A 10,300-nucleotide genomic window follows, 5' to 3' on the forward strand; every position below is an offset into this window, starting at 1 on the left:
TTTAGTCTCTCCTCAGTCATATCTCTTCTACCCCTGTAGTCAAGCAGTTGCTTTTCCTCGGTGTTTCTACTCCCTCAGTTTGTCCTCTGCTTGTGGATAGTGTTTTTTAGATCCCTGCAGATTGTTCAGGGACATTGCATTGATCCTAATGGAGAAGTCCATTACCTTCGATTGTACCACAGTGTATTAGTCTCTGTGTACAATGTTCTCCTGGTTCTGCTCCTCTCACTCTGCATCACTTCGTGGAGGTTGTTCCAGTCTCCATGGAATTCCTCCACTTTATCATTCCTTTTAGCACAATAGTATTCCATCACCAGCATATACCACAATTTGTTCAGCCATTCCCCAATTGAAGGGCATCCCCTCATTTTCCAATTTTTTGCCACCACAAAGAGCGCAGCTATGAATATTCTTGCACATGTCTTTTTCCTTATTATCTCTTTGGGGCACAAACCCAGCAGTGCTATGGCTGGATCAAAGGGCAGACAGTCTTTTATCGCCCTTTGGGCATAGTTCCAAATTGCCCTCCAGAATGGTTGGATCAATTCACAACTCCACCAGCAATGCATTAATATCCCAACTTTGCCACATCCCCTCCAGCATTCATTGCTTTCCATAGCTGTCATATTAGCCAGTCTGTAAGGGATGAGGTAGGAAAAGAATTCTTTTTTTTTTTTTGCGTTTTATGGAGATTTTAATTAATGCAAATGAAGGAATTAAGGAGAGAGAGAGAGAGAGAGAGAGAGAGAGAGAGAGAGAGAGAGAGAGAGAAGGAAAATAGTAGGAAGGGCCTAGGCCAAATGGCCTAGGCCTAAGGCTTAAGGGAGACTAGTCAGTCTTTTATCACTCACCACAAGATCATCCTAAGCAAAACTCCAGTCCTTCACTAAAATCCTCAACTCCTGAACTGAGTTCAGAGACCCAGCTCCTCCAACTAACTCCAAACTCCAATCTCCACAGCAAACTCACTGAACTGAGTTCAGAGACCTCTTTTTAAAGAGAAATTTCTCTTATGTCACCTCCCCTAAATTTTTATTTCTACCAATCACAATAGACATTTTCCCCAGGACTGTCCATTCTTAGTTCACATCTTCTTTTGTTATCACCTTCTCTGATTAGATTATATCTTCTGAGTATTTAACATCTCTTTGATAAGCTTGCCCTTTGTAAGTTGCTTGACCTTTGAGTGATTAATTTAACCTTTATAAGTACTTAGCACCCTTTTGTATTAGATCTAGAAAAAGACCACCTAGCTTAGGGTTTTTGCTTCACTATAAGTATGAGTTGGGGACTTTTCATTGTTCCATCAGGAATTTGCAACTTTATCTTGCCCTAAGGCACTGCCTGAGCAGGGTGGAGTAATTTTAAAAGTTCTCACATTGTTACAATAGTGGAATTTGCTTAACCAAATCTTCTAAGGTATAATTTGAGCAGTTTTAAGATTCACATTCCCCCCCTGATGATCATTGGGAGACTAGACTCCCCATTGACCATTTCACATAATCATCTTGTAGTCCTAAACACACTTCTAACTACAGATATATACAATATTCAATGTTCTAAGAGGAAATTACAGTAGTTATGGAGGAATAGAAAAGAAAGAAAGCAAAACCAATGTTTTGCTTGTAAGATTTAAAATAGTGAAGCCCATAAACTGTAGTGAGTTAAAATGGTGGAAGATATAAATTGTGATAGATATAAGAGAGGGTGAGTAAATTTGACCGCAGAAAATATGTTTCACTACAGTGTCTTGGTTTTTAAATCAAATATAAGGTGGTCGCCAGGGAAATATTCCCAATTATTCAAATACCCAAGTCAACTGGGTTTTAGAGATTTTAATTAATACAAATCTGGAATTAAAGAAAAGAGAGAAAGAGAGAAAAAGGAAATAAGTATGAAGGGCCTTAAGCCAACATGGCCTAGACCTGAGTCTTAAGAGAGAGAGAGATCAGTCAGTCAGTCTTTTAACACTCACCACAAGGTCTATCTAAGCAAGGATTCTAGTGACACCAGGCCAGCATCATCTCAGCTGCTTTCACCAGCTCCCTCCTCCATCTGAAAGTTTCAGAATCACCTTCCTCAATCTGAATGTTTCAGAATCACCTTCCTCAATCTGAATGTTTCAGAATGACTTCTAGCTCTTCTCTGAGCTCTTATTTTTAAGGGCAAAATCTCCTATGTCACCTCCCCTAAGTGCTTCCATCTATCAATCACTGTAGATGTTTTCCAAAAGAGAGCCCATTTTGAATTCACAGCTGAGTAGATTAATCTCTTTAGTAAGTCAGAAAAAAAATGCTGCTGTGTCGACTAATTTCATTAAGAGAAACCCTCTGAGTAAGTTTTCACCTTTTAGGTCTAAGTAGTTTACAAGTTTCCCCACCTTTATAGGCACCTAGCATCCCATTGTATCAATTCCAAAAACAGGCATGGCTCAAAGAACTCCTTTCTTTTATAAGTATGGTTTTCAAGTACTTTCATTGTTTAGCAAGGAGTTTTCTGCCCTAAAACAGTCTTAAAGTATGGGTGGAATCGAGGTCCTCCCATAGCAAGGAAAAGAATTCTTGAGAAGAGACTCTGCTTGGTATCTTGAGTGAACTAAATAGTGGGACTCTTTTCAGAAGTGAGGAGAAATCATTATAGTTATATTGATGGGCCAGACATGATTCTGTTATTTTTTACAGCTAAAATGTTGCAATTATATCTTCATGTAATTTTTCACTTCACTGTTAGTAAAATATAACACTAGTAACTTTAACATTGAGTGAGTGCTAGTTTAGAGGTTTTAAGATATGTGTGTGTGTGTATATATATATGCACATATATACAAATGAATATGAGAGATGAGCAATTGTTTATGGGAAAAAAGTTTTATATATTTCAGTAATGGTCAATAAACTGAAATTTGGATTCTTAGTTAATTAATGAGAAAGAAGTTGTAATTACTATATCCAAACAAATTAGATAAGCCAGCTGAGGAGTGACCAAGTGAGTCTTGTAGTAGACTGATAGCCCTTTTACATAAATACAACTTAACGAATGCAAAAGGACTTTAAGGTAGTTTTGGGAGGGAGTACCCCTATTGCTGAGGTGTGTAAGAGTTAAAATAGTTGAGGCCATACACTGTAGTGATTAAAATAGTGGAAGACTTAAATTGTAGTAGATAAAAGAGTGGATGGTTTAAATTATGACCACAGAAAATATGGTTTCAAGACAGTGACTTGTTTTTAAATCAAATATAAGGTGGTTGCCAAGGAAATATTCCCAATTATGAAATATACCCAAGTCAACTGGGTTTTATAGAGATTTTAATTAATTAATACAATGAGGAATTAAAGAAGGAGAGAAAGAGAGAAAAGGGAAATAATGAGAAAAGGATAGGCCGGCCCAGGGCAGCCCTGGCCAACCCAGGCCTAAGCCTTAAGAGAAAGATCAGTCAGTCCTTAATCACTCACCACAAGATCTGTCCAAGCAAGGATTCTAGTGCCACCAGGCCAGCTTCATCTCAGCTGACACCACCAGCTCAATTCCTGAATCTGAATGAATCAGAATGACCCTTCAGCTCTATCTGAGCTCCTATTTAAAGGAAATTTTCTCCTATGTCACCTCCCCTAAGTTCTCCCATCTACCAATCACAGTAGATGTTTTTCAAAGGACAGACCATTCTTAGTTCACACCTGAGTAGACTAATCTTTTGAGTAATTCACACCTGAGTAGACTAGGATCTCTGAGTAAGTTTTCACCTCTTTGTTCCTTCTAAGTTCAAAAGTTGCCTGACCTTTATAGGTACTTAGCATCCCTTTGTATTAGTTCTAAAAATAGGCACAGATTAAGAACTTTTTGCCTTATTATAAATATGGGTTTAAGTACTGTCATTGTTCAGCAAAGAGTTTACAACTTTATCTTTCCCTAAGACATGCTTAAGTATGGTGAAGTAGAGTTCTCACATTCCTGATCTAAGTTACTTCATTGTTTAAAGTGGGGAATGGTCTTAACCCAACCTTATGAAGTAGGGTCTGGGAATTTTTTAAGGTTTACAATCCTAACCTTATGAAGTAGAGTTTGAGAATTTTTAAGGTTCACAGGTGATCAGGAATGTCTTCCTATAGATGGTTGTGCTTGAGCTGAATCTTGAAGGAAATCAGGATTCCAAGATATGGAAATAAAGACAGTACATTCCAGAAATAGGGGCCATCAAGGTTTGGAGGTGAAAGATGGAAGATGGGTTGTCATATGTGTGGAAGAGCAGTAAATAGAAAAGTGTACCTGGATTATCAAATTTGAGGAGAGGAGTAACAGGCTAGAAAAGTCTAGGTTCTAGGTCTAGATCAGCAAAGGTCTAGGTTCTGAAGAGACAAATAGCAAAGGAATCCCTGGTGTTTATTTTTTTCTTTTTTTTTTAAAATAACCCTTATCTTCCATCTTGGAGTCAATACTGTGTATTGGTTCCAAAGCAGAAGAGTGGTAAGGGCTAGGCAATGGGGGTCGAGTGACTTGTCCAGGGTCACACAGCTGGGAAGTGTCTGAGGCCAGATTTGAACCTAGGACCTCCCGTCTCTAGGCCTAGCTCTCAATCCACTGAGCTACCCAGCTGCCCCCTCCTGGTGTTTATTGAAAGGATGACATGCTTACATCTCTGCTTTAGGAAAATCGCTAGCTATGTGGAGAATTAATTGAATAATAAACTATGTGGCTATGTGGAAAATTAAGTAAAATGTGGGAAAGGCTTGAAGTAGGAAGAATAAATAGGTTATTGACATCACCTAGGCAAGAGGTGATGAAGTCCTGAAGTACTGTGGTGGATGTGTCGTAAGGAGTAAATTTAGGGGTTGAGACTGAATATAAATTTAGTTGGTCATCAGGGATTTAAATTAGAAATCCCAATGAAATACTCAAGTCAGAATGGAATTTATAGTGGTTTATTTACAATATAAGGAAGTAATTAAGAATGAGTGAGAGAGGGAAAGGTAATTGAACTGCACTGTCTCGGTTTGAGCCAGGCACAAGTTCAGAGGCCTTGGCCAAGGCCTCTCCAGAAAGCCAAGAAAGGGGAGTCAGCCTTATCACTCACCACATGACCGTCTAAAAGAAAAGCAGTCTGAGGTCTCATGCTGAGTTCCTCCAGGGTTGAGTTCCAGGACGCCAAGTTCACCAAAGGTCCCTCTCACAGGAAGTGTCACAAAATATAAAGGCAGTTCTTTACATCACTTCCTGTGTATCACATGTGCCAATGGTGGCTTAAACTTGGCTTAGGACAGCCCAGGGGGTCAGGCAGTTTTTCTGATTTGCCACTTGCTACCACATGCCAGTCATACACCTTCTTCCCACACCCAATCCTTAAGTGGGGGTGTATGCATTCCCAGTTGCTAGAATTCTAAAGACTAAGTTAAGCAGGGTGGAGAGGAGAGAACACATGCAAGAAATATTGAGAATATAGAAACAAGATTTGACACCTAATTGAATATGTGTGGGGTTAGTAAGAGTGTGGCATTGAGGATGATATTGAGATTTTGAGTCTGTAAGGATGGTGGTGACCTTGAACAAAATAAATTTTAGAAGAATGGTAAAACCTACTCTTTTGAGAGGGAGTAATGAATTCTGTTTTGGCCATATTGAATTTATATGCAAATACCTTATTCAGTTGGAAACATCCAGTAGGTGGTGGTGATTTGGAACTAGGGCTCAAAAGAACTAAGTAGGTTGTGAAATATAAGATTTAGGAACACAAGATTGCCTTCAAGTATCTGAAGGGCTATCACATGGAAAAATGATTTATTTTCTTCTGTTTAGTCCCAGAAAATAGAATAAGGAATGGGTAGAGATTACAGAGGCAGATTTAAACTTAATGCAAGCAATAACTTTCTAACAATTAGAGCTTTCCAATTAATTAACAATTAAGTGTAGGTTATATGCTAAACCCAATATAATTAAAATAGTCCTTGCCCTCAGGGAGCTTATATTCTGTAGAGAGATAAATACACATAAAAGTACATATAAATAGAGGGTAATTACATTTTTTTGGAAATTTTATTTTTAGTTGTAAATTTCTCTCCTCTCACCTCTCATTTAAAAGGCAAGGAATACAATACTCATTTTACATATTAAATTATACAAAACATTTTATTAGTCCCATTAGATATGTTTCAAAAGAAAAAAAGCAAGAAAAACAAAGTGAAGAAAACATATTTCAGTCTGTACTCGGAGTTCATCAGTCTTTCTGGAGATGGATAGCATTTTTCATTAGTTCCTTGGAATGGTCATGTATTGATCAGAAGAATTTTTCATAGTTGATTACCATATTGCTATCGTGTTCAGTGTTCTCCTGGTTCTGCTTACTTCACTTTGCATCAGTTCATATAAATGTTCTCAGGTTTTTCTGTACCCATGCCATTTATCATTTCTTAAACCACAATAGTATTCCATCACAACTGTATACCACAACTTGTTCAACCATTCCCTAATTGATGGCTATCCCCTCAATTACCAATTCTTTGCCATCACAAAAAGAATTGCCATAAATATTTTTGTACAGATGGTCCTTTTTCTCTTTCTTTGATCTCTTTCGGGTATAGAACAAGTAGTATATTGCTGGATCAAAGGATATTCACAATTTTATAAACTTTTGGGCATAGTTCCAAATTGTTTTCCAGAAATAGACCAATTCACAATTCTACCAACAGTGCATTAATGTCCCTATTTTTCCTTTTTTCCTTATCCCCTCCAGCATTTGTCTGTTTCCAATTACGTCACACTAGCCAATCTAATGGGGTGAGATGTTAACTCAAGTCATTTTAATTTGTAATTCCCTAATTATTAATGATTTAGAGATGTTTTCATATGATAGGTTTGGTTTCATTTGAAAACTGCCTGTTAATATGCTTTGACCATTTATCACTATAAACCTTAAAATTTCTTAGACTTATAAATGTTGGAAATTTCACCATTGGGAAATTTCATACTTGAAAAATTTCCTATTGAGAGTCGGAACTCTATTGGAATGTGAACCCCATTGGCATGGGAGGTTCCTCCTCCTCCCTTCTTAAGATTACTTTAGGACAGAAACCTTTTGCTGAACAATGGAAAGGGCTTTGACCTATGCTTAAGCATAGAACAGGAATTTCTTTGAGTCATGATTGATTTTAGAATTGATACAATGGAGATACTTGGAATGACAGAACCAGGTCTTGGAAATTGCAATCTCCACCCTACTCAGTCCTAACAGGATTTAGGAAGGGCTGCAGCATAGATCAAAATTTAATTATTCCAATCTCTACCCTACTCAGGGTAACAGGATTTAGGAAGGGCTGTAGCAAAAGATCAAGATTTAATTATTTGAGAATATGGCCTTCAACAGACATGTGCAAAGCTACAGACCTCTGGGCGGTCCTGGGTTAAGCTAGAGCCACCATTGGCACAGGGAGACACGGACAGTGATTGGTAGATGTGAGAACTGAGGGGAGGGAACTTGGATGGTTTCCTTAAAGAGAGAGGGGTCTGAGGACTGAGGTGGTTGGTTGGAGAGTTTTGGCTCTGAGTGGTTGGAGAGGTGCTCTGAGAAGCTTGCTCTGAAGGAAGCTGGAGGTGGAGGCCCCTGAGACTGTTTCTCCATTTTGGTCACGTGAGTAATAGGGACTGATCTCCTTTCTTTGCCCCAGCTATCTAAGGGCTTGGGCCTTTTGGCCCAGCCTAAACAGAGGGGGTATTTAAGCCCTATTCCCTTCTCTCCCCTTTCTCTCTCCCTCTCTCTCTCTATCTCTAATTCCTTTCTTCCTCCTGTTTGTAATTAAACTCTATAAAAGGTTGACGGCTGACTTGAGTTTTCATTTAGGAATTACATAGCTGAATTCCTTGGCGACCTTAAATTAATATATATCAGTCTTTTAAAGTGATTTCCTTGTCACATCACTTTGAGAATGGCTTTTATTTTTATAAATTTGGCTGTTTCCTATTTAAGAAATAAGACTTTCATCAGAGAAAATAGCTATTAAAATTTCCCCCATCTTCTTGCTTTCTTCTAATTCTAGCTTCATTGGCTTTATTTGTGTAAAACTTTTAAATTTCATGCAATCAGGAGTAGTCATTTTGTCTCCCATGAAATTCTCTATCTCTTGTGTGAACTCTTCCTTTATCCATAGATCTGACAGATAATTTTTCCCATGTTTCCCTAAATTTAATATAATTAAAATTATTCATTCTATATCTTGTAATGTTCTCTATCTCGTTTGGTCATACATTCTTCTCTTCTCCACAGATCTGGCAGGTAAACTACTCTATGTTCCCATAATTTACTTTTATCACTCTTTATGATTAAATCATATGCCCATTTTGATTTTATCGAGTGTGAGAAATTGATTTAAATTTAATCTAAAGTGTTTTCCAGTTTTCCCAGCAGTTTTTGTTAAATAGTGAGTTCTTATCCCAAAAGTTGGTATCTTTGGGTTATAGAACACTAAATTGCTGAGGTCACCCCAAGTCTATTTCACTGATCCTCCCTCCTGTCTCTTAACCAGTACCATATGTTTTTTTTTTTTAAACCCTTACCTTCCGTCTTGGAGCCAATAATGTATTGGCTCCAAGGCAGAAGAGTGGTAAGGGCTAGGCAATGGGGGTCAAGTGACTTGCCCAGGGTCACACAGCTGGGCAGTGTCTTAGGTCAGATTTGAACCTAGGACCTCCTGTCTATAGGGCTAGCTCTCAATCCACTGAGCTACCCAGCTGTCCCTACCATATGGTTTTGATGACCAATGCTATAGTATAGTTTGAGATTTGGTACTGCAAGGCCTCCTTCCTTCTGTTAAATTTAAAATTATATCTCTAATAATAAAAATATTATATTTTATGAGATTTATTAAGGATTATTAGAAATCAAGGAAAAGAGAAAATACAAACTAAGAAAACCATGTGCCCATGGCTGATTAGCCAATTTAGAAATCCCTGCGCTTAGCTTACTTACTACATCTTTTCAAAAAGCAGGAAGGAAGAGGGAGAAGTAGGCTTTACTGCCAGTTAAATACTAATTGTGATCTTGCCCAGGTGGAGACTCAGGTGAGATTATAGGGAATTCTGGGAAATATCAAGGACTTCTGGGGATTGAAGTCTAGGGTTCAAAAATATCCATTTTTACATTCCCCCCAAAAGCCGAGGAAGACTAGTCTCTCTGATGGGTCTTATAAACATACCAGCCAGGAAATTACAATAATTTGAGGATAAGAGGAAAAGAGAACAAAACCAATAATTGCTAGGTGCATTGACAAAAAGCCAGTGGGGGGGGGCAGTCCCCTTTGGCATAAGAGTGTACATATAAAACAAATGCATTCAAACCCCACACAGTTCAAATCACCACATCCCAAAGTTCACCCTGGATCTTCTAGTGCAGTTTGTGGTCTGTGGAGGCATCTTCATGGTGTCTTCTCCAGACAGTTGCAGTTTCTGGATTCGGAGAGGTAGCATGTTTCTTAACCTAAAATTACCCTCAAAAGGAATTTAAACTTTGCAATTTAAAATAATAATATTTATACATTCCCCCCCTGAAGAGGGTGATTGAAAAAACACAGGGATCATTTAGGGATGCATGGCTGAGTTATGAGGTATATGAATCAATTGGCAAGAGAAATAAAAAATATTAAAAAAAATCCAAATAAAAAAAGATAATTTCTGGATGAAATATAGACTATCAAAGTCTTATGTGTAAAAATTCTAAGTAAAGGAAAAATAAATCTATAATAGGTCCTTGAATCAGGGCCCAATTAAAATGATATAAGCATTTATGCATTTACCCACTCAGTAGCCAGGACTACAGAAAGTTGCCACACTATGAAAGACAGAAAAGGGACTAGATTAAGGAACCAGGTAGGAGCCAAATTTGAGATACTTGTCTGTAAGTATTTTCACAAAGAGTGTGGATACAAGGAAGGCCTATGTCTTAACATATTTCAAGTGTCACAACCTCGAGTCTCACACTAAGTTCAAGTCCTCTTTGTCTTGGCTCAAAATTTTCATCAACCCCATTGAAATTGATTGGTCTCTTTGACCTTGTGCTTGATTGGCACTATGAAGTTAAGTCTGTGCTCCTTTTTTGTATTCTCTTGTCCTGGAATTAGACAGAATCATTAACCAAAGTTCCATAAATTTTCTTTTTAAACAATTAATGGCATCATTTTTATAGTCTCAAGCTTTTGGAGCATGCATTGACATTATAGCAAATATATTTTAAACTTACATTACTGCTAAAGAAAATCTTAATACTGGTGACATGTGCTTCAAATATAAAAAGGAGAGAAAAAATAAAAACTGAAATAGTTTA

The sequence above is a fragment of the Monodelphis domestica genome, chromosome 1, assembly GCF_027887165.1.
Source record: "Monodelphis domestica isolate mMonDom1 chromosome 1, mMonDom1.pri, whole genome shotgun sequence".
NCBI lineage: Eukaryota > Metazoa > Chordata > Mammalia > Didelphimorphia > Didelphidae > Monodelphis > Monodelphis domestica.